Source organism: Lissotriton vulgaris, chromosome 7 (assembly GCF_964263255.1).
Source record: "Lissotriton vulgaris chromosome 7, aLisVul1.2, whole genome shotgun sequence".
Lineage (NCBI taxonomy): Eukaryota > Metazoa > Chordata > Amphibia > Caudata > Salamandridae > Lissotriton > Lissotriton vulgaris.
The window spans coordinates 1,287,162,124-1,287,176,306 of record NC_141695.1 but is presented as its reverse complement, the minus strand read 5'-3'; the positions used below and the strand labels follow the sequence as shown (position 1 = coordinate 1,287,176,306).

The window sequence follows — 14,183 nt, the reverse complement described above, 5'->3', positions numbered from 1 at the left end:
GCGTGTGTGTGTCGCTATGTTGGGAATCACCACCAGCAATGAAAGAGTTACAGGTGAGCCAGCATTTACAGTTGAGCCATTATACCCTGACACCCAACTTGTACAGTTTTCATTAATGAGGCTAATTATTAAGGGGCATTAGTGTGAGCTTCAAAGCATTTGTCTTCTCTAGTACATGGTGCACACGTATTAGGTTGAGTCAGAAAACTCAAATCCCGCCGCCCTTAGAAATCAGTTGGTGATACAGCTGGAACCAAATAAAAAACTAATAGTATGTTGCATGTTTGTCTCTGTCTTATTCGTTTGCATGTCGTATGAGCACTCTGTTTTTATGTCACCAAGATAGAGAAAAGGCTGTGAAAAGTATAATTACAATTTTCATGAAGATATACGCCAGGCCATCATTCAAGGATGATCTAATGTAAGCTAAATGTGATGAAAGAACAGAGGATGACGCAAAACAATTGTACCACAATGTGCCAACCAATGACGGTGGCTGTTTTAATGAGTCTTTCTTTGTCCAGCATGATATATTTATATGCATGATTAGAGTTTGGCTACAGTCGCACTGAACCAAGACCCCTGAAGTTTAGTTTGACTCGGGTAAGTGCACCGCTCCATATCGTAAAGAGATCATTAGGATTTGGCAGTATTAGCACTCAGCTTAAGGGGTTCCGGTGCATGAACATTGGGGTAGGTGTTAGACACATATTACTAGGCATATTTGGTAGTGATTGATTGTTTGTAGCGTGGTTTTGTTTTTAACTTGATTTTAAAACTACCGTGTTCCCTTCGAGCAGGGCCTCTTTCCATGGGTTTTGATATATCTATCATACTAGTCAGAAAATGTTTAGTGTATTTCCTTATCCCCTATGGATCATAATACTGAAGCAGATTATTAATATGCCTTGATTTTTGTTATATCATACAGGTTTATGGCCAATCTGACATGAAACTGGTAGAAGAATTTCTTTTTGCATGGTATGAATGCATAGCGTACCTGGGGAGTCCTATTATCCTGACGAATCCTTTGACCATCCTTGGCACAATTACAGGTTGAAACGTTGTTAATTGACAGCTTTTGTGTGGTCAAATGAAATATTGTATTTCAACCATGGACCATTCCCTTTGTTTTAAACCGTTACCAGGGGTACTCAACAGTAAAGGACATTTTTTGTGTATACCCCTAGGTATTTTTCATTCTTATGACATGCTCTGGACCATTGTATTTGTCCTGAAATACATTTTATAAAAACTCCAGTCTCTGCAGACATCATTTGAGTCCACTGGGATGGCTTTGTTCTTACCCCAGTGTGAGAGGTTGAGAATATGTGGTGAGTGTGACGAACTCTTAAATATGTTTTATGACCCAACGCCACTGCTTGCCAACTTTGTAAAGACAGAGGGAGCCATGGGTTTGTGACCTCAAGTATCTGATGTGTTAAGAGACTCAAAACTGGGGTACCTGGACACACCAGAAGGGAATCAGACAACTCTTGTTCAAGTCTTGCAGGGTGTCACCATTGTACAAAACTAGAATCTTTGAAAGTCTTTTCAAAATTCCAGATATTTCTGGACACTCAAAACTCACTATGCATAGGTTCTCACCCCAAAGTAGGATGGTGGCAGGTAGGAAGATCCCCCTTGAACCCCAAATCACACTGGCCTTTCTAAGCAATGTTTCTGAGTTTCATACATTTTGCTCCTGACTTTCAGTACCTCTGTTATCCAGTCATGTCGCTCACAGCTCTGCAAATTCACTTCGGTCCTGACCTAGAGTGCTTCATATTATTCCAATCTAAAGTCACAAACAAAAGGGTCTACCAACACCCCTTTCTTGTAGCAACCTTTGCTATTCTTTTGATTCACACACAATTGTGCCATTGCCCCTCAGTACTGACTTGCATTTGTTACAGCTCTTTCTGTCTCACACACACACAAAGTTTCCCTCTTTTCTCATTCCCGGTTGACACACACATTTTTGTCGATACACTCTGACATGTAGCACACCCTGCCACTCAATAAAAAACACACACATTTCTGCGTGTAAACTGTTTGCAGACCTACAGCTCTCCATTTCACGCCGGTGCTGGGTGTAAGACACTGCTCGCTTGATAGGTGTAGCAGACCCATCTCTCATCATACTCCCTCTCCCATTCCTGACACACAGAAGCACAATGCTCTGCTTAGATACTCATGTCTGTCAACAGCTGTAAGTACTGTTCCATACCTGATGGAAAGAAGGGTCCATTACTGCTCTATGGTCACAACCTTTTAATCGCACTGACCCAGTGTCGAGTGCCAAAAAAAGCTTTCGCCCTCCAAGTTTGTCAGATGTATGTGACTAGCTGCTCTAGTCTAGGCTTTGTCTTTGCATTCTGGGACTTTTAGTCTGTTCGTCCCATTTTAAAACCAGGGCTACTTGTCCCTCAATGCCAAACAAATTTGAACTATAGCACCAGCCAGTCACACATGGACCTGGGAAACATGTCACTTCTTGAGCTCTGATATTAAAACTGGTCCAGCTATCTTTCTCTGTTGTTGTCTCTGTCTCTCTCCCTCCCCCATTATTATAAGATAAAGGTTCCTGGTTAAAAGAGTGCCAATCTCCAGGACTGAAATGAATGGTGCGCTGAAATGTTTACACCTGGCGCCATCATTACTGCCTGTGGCCCACTGCCTGAAGAACAAGTGCAAGGAAGAAAGAGTGCACCACGATTAGGGCAGCCTCTGGAACCAGTAGAGGACAGTGCTGTGGGCATTTTACCTGGCATGCTGTTCACCCACGAGCAGAGTGCAAGACCACAAAGAGACAGTGTCAGACTGACTTCCAATTCCAATGGCTGCATATAGGTTATGACACTGGAGTCAGAGAGGGGACTGTGTGACTGATGAAAGGCTGACGGAAAAACTTCCTAAATCAGACCGCTGCCATGAACATCTAGCCCCTGCCTGCAAATATCAAACTCGCCAATTACAGGGTGAACGCACACGGTGCAGCAACAAACTGTATAACTTGTCAATAGGACCAACCCAAAACCACAGCACACCAAGCATTTGCCCCGACTCCAAATTTATTTCACCCCATTCACTCCCCTGAAAATACGCCCAGCGCATTTCTTGATGTCCTTCGGGTTCAGTGACGTGCAGTCTTTACAGGTCTTGGAGATGTGGCTTGGCCCAAGATACCACAGGCACACCCTGAAAGGATTGACATCAGTAGGTGGAATGGTGCCTATATAACCCTGCAAATCATTTCCGGGACAGAAAGGCATCAGTGCAGAACTGAAAGTGCCACGTTTCTGGCTCACAAAGGTACTATGGAAAAGTTTCTTTATCCTGTCCGATGCCTGGTGTTTGGACTTGGCCCTTTTGGCAGTTTCACCCCTAAACCTTTTGCCTTTTCTGTGACTTGATATTGGTGGTTTTTGGCCTCTGAGCACTTTAGCACTGTGGCCCAGTGTAAAGTGCGTGTGCGCTCTGAGTGCGTGTGGCGAGATTGACCTGCCGTCTCATAGGAATGCATGGGGGATATGTGTGTTCCTGGTATGGGAGGAGTGCAGGGGCAAGTTTACTATGTATGAACTCGTGAGAATAAATGCTGCGCAATGGTGTGCGCAGATGTATGAGGACTGAAGGAGAAATGCCACTTTTAGAAGTTGGCATTTCTACGTGTGGTGTGTCTTCCTGCCTGATTTGAATTGCATGTCTGGCTTGTGATTGACAGGTGCTGGATGGTGTGGGTGGCTCCAGGAGCCAGGATGAGTCTGCCCAGTGGTGAATAGGGAGATCTGCATGTAGATGGGAGGGAGGAGTTGGACCTGGGACCTGAATTGGGCTGTGCTTTCCCCCCACAATGTCGGCTTCACCCCCTGTGTTGCGTCTGATCCCTGAGCCCCCACCTAACAAAGGAGAGAGGAGCATGAGCAATACAAAGTGCTCCAAAGCTCCCCTATACCAGTTCTAACTAGTATCCCCGGACCATGTGCTGTGACACAAAGGGGAAAAGTAGTATAAATATAAGGGGTTTGGCCCCATGAAGGTGTTTTCTGGTGTGCTGTTCTAACTTGAGGGGGGCCTGCTGCTGCTGCTGGGCTCCAGGAGGAACGGCCACTGGGGACTGCCTCCAGGCTGGAGTGCCCTGTGAGCTGGCCTGCCTGGGCCCAGCCCTTGCCCCCTTCCTACCAAAAGACTTTTCCCTGGACTTTATGTTACTTTCAATCCTAGCGCCTTGAAAGCACTTCATTTTTAGTGCAGATCGCTTTTCTTATCCAAGGAGTGTGTGGGTTCCGCAGCGCTGAGCTGCCTCATCTACAGAGGGAATCCCGACGTAGGGATTCCCCCACAATTGTCATTCATCAAGCAGGTGCCCACCCTGCATCTGTGCGCTTTAAAATCTGAGCGGGAGCCCACCCTGCGTTTCTGCCGCACTTCTGCTTATGGTAATTGAGCGGGTGCCCACCGTGCTAATCTATGCTGAAAACCGAGCGGGAGCCCACCCCGCATCAGTACCTAGGAGGCGGGTGCCCACCCTGCATTGCGGTGCTCGTTGGCGGGAACCCACCCGATATTGACATTAAGTAATAATGGGTGCCACCCTGCATTATTGCCCCCTCTGGGATTTAATGCATAGCGGGTGCCCACCCCGCGTTATGACCGCATCTTGGCTTGAAGTAATACCAGGTGCCCACCCGCGTTATTGCCACAGAACGGGAGCCTACCCTGTATTGCCTTCCCATTAGGGAAATCACTGTCACAGCACCGAGCCGCAGAGAAGGACACTGCTGCCAACCCAGGAAGTCAGGCCTGCACCGCCTGACTGTGGGCGGGGGCCTGGTGAGTTTCAGTTCCGATTTCCCCTTGGTGGGGAAGCCGTGCAGAGCCCCGCGTGTCTGTCCCAGAAGAGGAGATCCCTGTGAGTGTGGCCTAGGAGGCCGTGTTGGTGCCTATCTCCTGCAATGGTGAAGACTGGTGAATGGGGCTCAAATGGCCATTGTTGGTGCCAGTGTTTACTTGAAACACAGCTGCGCCGCTGATTGCGGGAAACTGCAACATGGGGGTGCTACCTCTGAGGAGTCCCAGTAAGGGGCCTGAGGAGGCATTGTAGTGCCAGTGCTTGTTTTGCACAGGAGGGGCCCCGGCAAGGAGGGGCTCCCAAGGCACTTTGTGGGTGCTATTCTTTCTGCTTTTCCTAGCTGTCCTGCAAGACCGCAGGCAGCTACATCACTTGGGCACATTCATTTTCATTTAGAGTCCCAGAGAGGGGCTCAGGGTGCCGGTGCCCGTGCTCAATTCTTACAGCTGCCCAGCAAGTAGTGGGCAGCTGCTACGTTTAGGCCTGATCCTGTGCGCAACATTTTGGGAGATTGCTGCATTGGCAGCATCAAGTCCTGACATTGCTGGGCATAGGACATTTGAGCCCAGAGAAAAGGCCAGTTGACCTAGGGCCAGTTCAGTGTGTTGCGCCCCCGCTTGGGGCCCCTGTGTTATGCTGGGTACTGCCTAATATATTCATGATTATGATGCCTATTGCTCAATGCATTCCCCTAATCTGCTTTATGCCTCATGATTCCTACATGATGTACGCTTGAGGGTGGGGCATAAGGTTCTCCTAATGTGTTTATTCCTAATGTGAATATGCTGAGGTCATTGTGCTAAAATTACTGGTTGTATTCGACTTCTATAAATTGTGCTACAGTTAGTAAATGTTCTACATTTGCTAATTTCACTTTGTGATGGTTTTGGCCCTGTCGTGTGTAAATAATCCCCTGTAAATACTGCCTAGTGCCAGTTGGCACAGTGTATATAGTATGATTACTACTCTAATGTGTTTCTGATAATGCAAAGGCTATTTTGTATATAACCTTATGAGGAGTTCCTTTTTGTAGTGTGCCTAGTGTGTTGCTGTTGTTGTGTGTGTGTTGCGCAAACGCTTTACACATTGCCTCCAGGATAAGCCTGACTGCTGGGACCAAGCTACCAAGGGAGTGAGCAGGTGTTATCTTGGTGTGCAACTCCCTTGCCCTGACTAGAGTGGTGGTCTCTGCCTGGCTCAAGCCTTAGCTAACCAGAGATCCCATTTCTAACACTGGGAAAATATTCAAAAGGTGAGGAATCTGCGGCTAGAAATCTCTATCTAGAACACTGTTAAGTTGAGGGCGATAAAGAGACAGGATGAGCACCCTGAAACTTTGGTGAAGGGAGGTAGCAGATCATTTCAAGTAGGTTGGCTGCCTTCAGATTAGAGTAAATCAAGTGTTATGTATCATATGGAGCGATACGAAACAAATACATTGTTAATACAGCAGTCATCAGAGTTTTGATGTAACTTGAGATGCAGAAACTCTGCCTAAGTATTAAATGTGAGGAGGTGATAAGAGGTACTACAGGGCAACTCACACACTAAAAACATGTAATTTGTTCAGAAAAACATGCAGCAATGTATGCTGTTCAGGTTATTGCTAACTGTGATGATGTATTCTGTTTGATTTTGAATAATGGTGTTCTTGGTAAATTCTTACACCCATACAGTTGTTATAAAAGTGAAGCATTGGGTTGGATGTGAAAAGCATGTAATAAATTACAATGCAGCTTTAGGTATTAGGCAAAGTTTCCAGCTGAGAATAGAATATAGCAGCAGGGATGCGCAGTCTAATTGTATTGTGTTTCATAAAGCGCCTACTTGCTGTTTTCAACTGCTTCTGAATGCAGTGTCCTGTCTTTGATCTGGCTCAGTGAGGTTACTGTCTGAATGCGACTTTGATCCAGGGGTGAGATGTCCAGTCCCTCAAACAAAGGGTGTAACAGTGTGTTCAGGAATCAGAGCCAGTTCCATGGACTTGAGCTAGGCAGGCAGGGGTAGGTGGTCTTGAGACTGAGACTGCAAGACTTCCCTGAACAGCACTGCCTTCTGGGTCAGTGAGTTCCTATGTAAAGTGCTTTGTAGCTCAAATGTCTTGCCCCTGCACTCCCCACAGCAAGTTGTTCTTAGCTCCGAGCGAGAGCCATCCTGGAAAGTCCAGCATGCATGATATTGTGCATTCTCGGCAGTGGCGAACAGATCTAACCAAGTGTAGTGCTAGAGGCACTCTTGTGGTCTGACACCCTGTGATGACCTTTGACTACCATTATTTTATTTGACTTTGGTGTGTTATTTTATCCTACCCTGAAAGTACAGCGTCCTGCATATGCCTTGCTTCTCTTAAAGGTTTATTTCTTGCTGTTTTTCAGTGGGAGCTGTCATGGAGTAGACCAGCCTTGCCAAGAACAGAACATGTGGGATGTAGATTTGAAAGCATGAGAGGGAGAGTGAGGTGTGGAATGCACTTTTTGGTCTTGAAGTGCAGTTTTGAGAGCAGTATTGCACAAATATGCACTGTGTTGTACATTGAGAGATGAAGTATGTGATGCTATAGGCAGTGGTGCATAGATGTGCATTGTGTTGTACATTGATAAGTATTATGAAGTTCTTACTATTGGCTTTCACATGGCCTGATGTCATTCTGGATTCTGACTCTGCTTGGCTTGAGTTTTAACTGCGTGCACAGTCACGCTTGCAAGTTATTTGGGTTAATCGTGCTCAAGGATTTTTTTTGCGAGAGATTGTTTAATGTACCCTGGAAGGCTTTCGTGAGAGTCATAAATATAAAGGCTGGAACATGCGAGACTGTAGAGGGAATGTGGGAATTCCTTCCTGCCATGGAATGCTTGCTTGGAAGCTGGCCAGTCCAGGTAAGATTCCTTTGGCACAGAGGGAAGGTTTCTCGAACCTTCTAGTGCAAGTTTTGAGACTTTAAAGCTGGAGTTTGTTGACAGTTGAGTTTGGGTGCTCACTTACAGAGTAGACATACTGCTGTAAGACAAACCGAACTTAATTCCCGGTCAAGAGTCCAAGCCAGCTGTGAACAGGCCCCCCAGCGAGAATTGGCAAGGATGTCGAGTGAACGATCGGGTGAGGTGATTTGTACCTGACAAGTGCCATTGTGATGCGTAGTTCCAGTGGCTGTGGTCATTTGAGGTGTTTGAGCTTTGATTATGGCCATTGTGATGTGTGGCCAGTGGCTTTGATCATTTGAGGTGTTTTCTTTGTGATGTGTGACTGAGTGAGGTGCACATCCAAAGTAATAATTTGATGTACCTAGTGTGTATATATCTTTCTAATCTCTTGCAGGACGTCCAGCATATTATATTTGCTTGCATCTTATCTCATATCATTTGCTGCTTGTGTATTTATGGTATTATTCATGTTTTTTACTGATGCATCTACCAGGAGTGTTATCATTGCTTGCCTATGAATATATATATATATGTTTCTGTGTATTTTGAATGTTGTGCAGTTGGCATCAGGGAAAGCCTTTCTATTAGATAGCATTGTGTAAAATAAAACCCCAAGCCTTGTGGGTTGAACCACCGTGTGGGAGATTCTGTATTATCTGAAAGGTGAAGCAAGACACAAAGACACCAATACTCTCCCTAATCTCGAAAGATATCTTGCACCACCTCCAGATGGGGACGCCAGTCGTGATCCGCTAGGCATCAACAGTGGAGATTGAACACTCTGGTATTCAGAGATCCTGTCAGGTCTTGAACCACCAGGGAAATGACTTGACATTCCAGCCATGTCCAGAAAGGCAGGGCCTCTTGACAGAGGGTCCACAGCACCACTCTGGTCTGTTTGTTGCAGTACCACATGGCAGTGGTGTTGTTCCTGAACACCTGCACCAGCCTTCCCTTGATTGAAGGAAGAAAGGCTTTCAATGCCAATCGGATTGCCCAGAACTCCAACAAGTTGATGTGGAGCCCAGACTCCGCTAGAAACCGATTTTAGCTCTCCTAGATGGCCACCCCAGTACAGGAGTGACACATCTGTCACTACAATCAGCTCTGGTTGGGGACAGACAGGGGTCTGCTGCTGACCCAATCGGGGTTTGTCAGACACTCTTTTGTAGTTCCCTTTGAGATCTGGACCAGGTTGGAGAGATTTCCCTGATGCTGCATGCTGCTCCCAGTGGGACTTCAGGTCAAGTGTGGGTGCATAGGGTCAAAAGGCAGATGGTTTTTACCAACCACATTGCTAGGTTGGCAGAAGAGTACATCCTCTCACCAAAGTTATACAGCCTTTTGGATTCTCTATAGGGTGGTGTAGTAGAGAATGTGCCAGGGTTAACTGGTGGTGTGGAGGCTTGGACCATCAAGCTCTCTAGGGCAGGCTGCTGGGTGAAGAAACTGGGGTACCCAAGAGCTGGGCGATGGCGTTAGGGTATTGTCCTATGCACAATGGGAGGAGAGTTTCTGTTGGTGTGACTCCTACCTGAAGCATCTCTGTCAAGAAGTTTGTCTTGACTGACACTGAGGGCAGTGTAAGGTTGAGGATCTCATCTGCCCTCTGCGCCACCATTGTGGAAGAGGCTTCTTCCTCCATAGCCACAGTAAGAGGAGAGACCAAGCCAGTGTCTGGTGAGGTGTCCAAACCACTGGCATCCACCAGTTCCTCATACCAATTGTCCTCTGTCCATCAAGAGGGTGATGGCATCCATTAGCAACTGCAGACCCCTCCCAACTGTCTCACTCTCTAGGCCTATTAAAGGAAAAAGGTACTGGCTCCGATTTTGAAGGCATAGTACTGGCCGGCACCAGAGTCTGTGTCCAGCTACGCCGATCCGGCTCCGTATTGGAGTCGGAGATGAGGATGGGGTCAGTGTCACTACAGGGCATCAGTGGCGCCAGGAACATTGACATTGGAGCGAGCATGGTCAGGGTGGTAGCTGCTTTAGATTCAGCATCGGATCCAAGGAGCCTGACTGGCACCAAGGGTGGACTAGCCAGTAGTAATCCAGTAGAGGCCTGAAGGTGCTCCAGAGGGGTTGGGACACCAAAATATGATGTGTATGGTCTCTTAGAACTCTTTCTTGTGTGGCTCCAGGATACTCTGGGAAGCGCAGAGCAAACCTAGGCAAAGCCTCCGCAGTGGCATTCCCACGCCTTGTCCTGGAACTTGCACCAGTGCAGTGAAGCCGAATAGTGCTTTAACTTCTTGGACTTCTTACACCTGTGTGACTTACCCAAGGACTTAAACTGGAACAACGATCATTGGAAGTGGCTCGGTGAGTGGTCCCTGGAACTTCCATGTGACTGACCAAGGAGAAAAGATCTCAAAAATATCTTCATCAAAATGTTGAAGAAATTCAGTCAAAAATTTACTAGGGGTAGCTCTCTCCAAATCTGCACTAACTGGCGCAGAGAGAAAATAACTAATGTCAGTGCGATTCAGTGGCGTTTATTTTGGCACCACACACATCACTTCCATCATGGAACAACGCTGATGTGGAGCCAAAATATGCCACCTGCAGGCACGCAGGGTACTGCTCAAGATTTTCTGGATCCAGTCTGACACCATTGGCTAATTCTAAGGTAAGCAATCTGCAGCTAGAAGTCTCAATCAGATCTATCATTCTCAGAATTTTCTTTGGATTTGTGAACTTATGTTATTTAATTTGAAGAGTGATATCTTTCTGTCTTCGATTTTTTACATGTAATCAGTGTTACTAGAAGCACGCCCATTCTCTGACACGTGGACAGCAGTGTGTAACTAGCTTTGTAAAGAAATACTAAAAACATAAAACACAACCCCGTTTCGAGAGTTTGTTTTCATATTGTGACAATTCAAATACCTGTAGCATGGTTATAGAATTTCTAAATCCTCCCCAGTCGTGTGCATTCTACAAGTACTTTTTGCAAATTGCAGAGGGAGGCAAAAAAAGCTGTTGTAAAAGCCTCTCATGTTGCAGTCTAGACATAGCCTTTGTGTATAGTGATTTTACCTTTCTGGAATACCCACAACAGAGGCACAAAAGAGGTGTGAGTTTTCTATACATCATTGTTATCAACCTCTCTGAACCAGTAATCAGGGAAAGTCTGAAGCAGCCTTCACCTAAAGGTTACCTCATCTTCCATAACAGTCTGCAGTCCCAATTTTAACCCTACTATTCACCAAGTGGTATCAATCAGGAAATGTTATTAGGATTTCCTTGCTAAACAAAAGGCCTTGTAGAATAATCTAAAAGTCTTGTCTCCATTCCCCTGCCTTGAGTGTCTAGAACGTCTTTCTCCAGCCACCGCAATGCAGGCAATACACTTCCAATGTCTTGAAAACAGTCATATCCACATTTAAGTCATAAATAGTTCTTTTTAGGGTCACACATAATTTATAAATTCCAAGCATAGACCCTCACATGGAAACCGGTCCTCATCCCAATCCTGAAGGAGCAGAATGTTACACAATTTGCTAAATATTGAAAGCACAAACAAAAATTTTAAACAAAGATTCTTATACCAAATTACATTAGAATTTACCAAATAATTAAAATACTTTCAATAACAGAGGACTGAGGACAGATGTTATTCTAAGAATACATCAACAGTACACACAATTATTATTTTTTTTAAAAGGAGAGAATATACAATTACATCTGTCATTGATTTTGGCTAGTTTGTAGGAATCAATTGAAATAGCACATGATGACAGCCAACTCCTTTTCTAATATGTTTGTTTGCTCCTTAAACTTGGCACAACAAATGTTTCAACATGTTTCGGTGGATAATATGATTTACAACTACCTTCTTCAAGACAAAAGTTATCGATTCTCTCATATGAAATATAAATAGGTTAAAAACCTTGCAAAAAATACATAAAATATATAAAAAATTTGAATATAAACCCAATATTTAAAAACAGCAATTCTGAATTATATATATATATATATATATATATATATATATATATATATATATATATATATATATATATATATATATATATATATATATTATATTTATTCCTTAATAAAAGCTGGCTCCAAACGGTTCCCCTGCTGTGGTCTCGTCTTTCTCAGATATGCAGAAGTCATAAAAGCTAGCCCCCATATAAATAGAAAACACCTTTATCCTTTTTTATATACACATTGCATATCACTCAATTTGCAATTTGTATTGAAAAAAATGCAGGATTTTTAACTGATTGATGTATGTCTTTTAATGTATTTTTATTCTTTGATAAATTGGAATGATATTTGGTATCAGAAATGTTTTAAGAATTTTTTTGTGATTTGAATATTTAGCAAATTGTGTAACATTCCGCTCATTCAGGATTGGGGTGATGAATGGCTGCAGTGTGAGTGTCTATGTATGGAATTTCTGAATGACTAGAGATTCCAAAGGGAACGATTTTTACCTTGAAAGTTGTTTACAGAGCCTTGTCTCTTTAGTCTGTCAGGCCCCCTCATTGTATTTACCTACACATCCACATTTAAGACAATGCCAAATCATGGGCATCCAAAATTACACTTAGCTTTTGCAATTAAGACTGTGAGACAAACTGTAAGGGAGAACATCAGAATATGTCCACTCCAATGTTTGCAGACTCCCCTGTTCAGTGTTAGCAGCATCTGCCCCATATATTCTCTCATCCTTCCTACGATCCCATGATTGCTGCTCCCTTCAAGTTCAGCATAAAACGTTTGAAATGTCCCTACATATGCATCAAACCATTAATTTACGCTTTCAGACAATGAGCGGATCAGCTGTGCATGCTGAAGTGATGGTCTAGCTGTAGGCAAACTGTTCGCCTGATTCTAGTGCACATCAAAAGTACCTACCATAGCACTATCTCACAAGAAAATTTAGTCCCTTTCTACAGGTTTGTATTCTCAGGTTGCATTCTACCTCTGAAACCCTCTCCCATATGACTAAAGCCCAGTAGAAAAAACATAATCCCCTTCCAGTTGTTGCCTCTCCATGTTTCTTTTGAATGTTCCTCTTTTTACTTTCCATTCTCTGCAAGCCTCTTCTCTATCCGCACAGGCATGTTTGCCTTTATCGCTTGGATTGTATATCTGCAAATTCCCAACAACTAATTTCTCACAACTTCTCCTTCTTAGAAAGTCGTACTCCTTTGACCTACACATATCTAATCTCGTCTAGGTCATCGGTTAGTTCCTCTATCTAACATACCCAACAAACCTAAATCCTATCAATTCAATCTATCACAAAGAAAGTGGAGCAAGCACAAGGAATAGATTCCTCAAGCGCACATTCCTAGCGAAGTCAATGAGAACAACAATAGATAACATCACTGCAGCATGTTCCCTGCATTTGACTGAACTGATACAAAACAAAACAGGATGTTCCAGGTTATAGTCAGTCAATATATCAACGTGATGGACTAAGAAGTGTGTTTTTGCGAAGTTTGAGAGAATTGGAGTCTATAAACCTGTATGAAAGAGGCATGAATCACTTCATATATAAAATGAAGAACAAGCAAGAGGACAAAGAGGCAATTCCAAAAAAGTGGAGGTGGAGGGTAATATAGTTTGGGGGGGGTGGGGGGGGGGGGGGACAATTCTGTGAGTGGACCAAGGGAGGCCAGGGAAAGAGACTTGTGAGTGCCTTGTGCTGCTGGTTCTTCTCCCTTTACAGAGCAGGTGTCACATTCTCAGCTCATCCCTTTAGCTCTTGGTTCTTTCTTCAGGCACCTGGAGAATACCACTGAAATGTTTGTAGGTGGGAAGCAGTCTGGCTCCTCTCGCAGGATACTATAGGGGTGCTGATCATAGGGTCAGTTGAGGAGACACAAATCTGACGTTCCTCCCTAAATCTAACTCAGGAGTTTGAGGTTGTGGCGTGTGACTCAACCTCAATGTTCCCAAAACTCCTGCTCTTTTTCCTGGACACTTTTTCCATGGACATTGAATGCTAAATGACTGGGGCAGAGTCCATTCCCTCTCATTTAGCAGCCCTTGCTCTTTGCACTGATCCATTGATGATTTGGACATCAACAAAGATCAAAGTTTGCTAGGGTTTTACTATGGTACAACACCAGCTGAACACTTCAGAGCCTGAACCTTCCTGATGTTGCCAGGAGCAATGGCAAGGATCAACAAGAGTTGGCAAAGTCATTGTATGTGTATGTGGGTGTATATGTAGCAGGTGTGAAAAGGTGCAGTTGGTCAGACACTCATGTCTACAACCAAACTCAACTTTGGGAATTGGGCTCAATGTTTGCTTAATGGTTTTAATTTCACATCATCACAGTAAAGCCACAGCTGCTTGACAGCCCAAATATAGGCACAAATGCAGAGGCAGATTCCTGGTGAAGGTACATGTGCTTGAAATTGAACTGAAATTAA

General features: G+C 44.3%; 1 protein-coding gene across 1 annotated transcript in view; it reads right to left on the bottom strand.

Annotated features, from left to right (window-relative positions):
* The window catches only part of LOC147703423 (interferon-induced very large GTPase 1-like), a 406,840-nt gene that overhangs the window by 49,362 nt on the left and 343,295 nt on the right, over nucleotides 1–14,183 (bottom strand). The gene's annotated exons all lie outside the window — the stretch shown is intronic.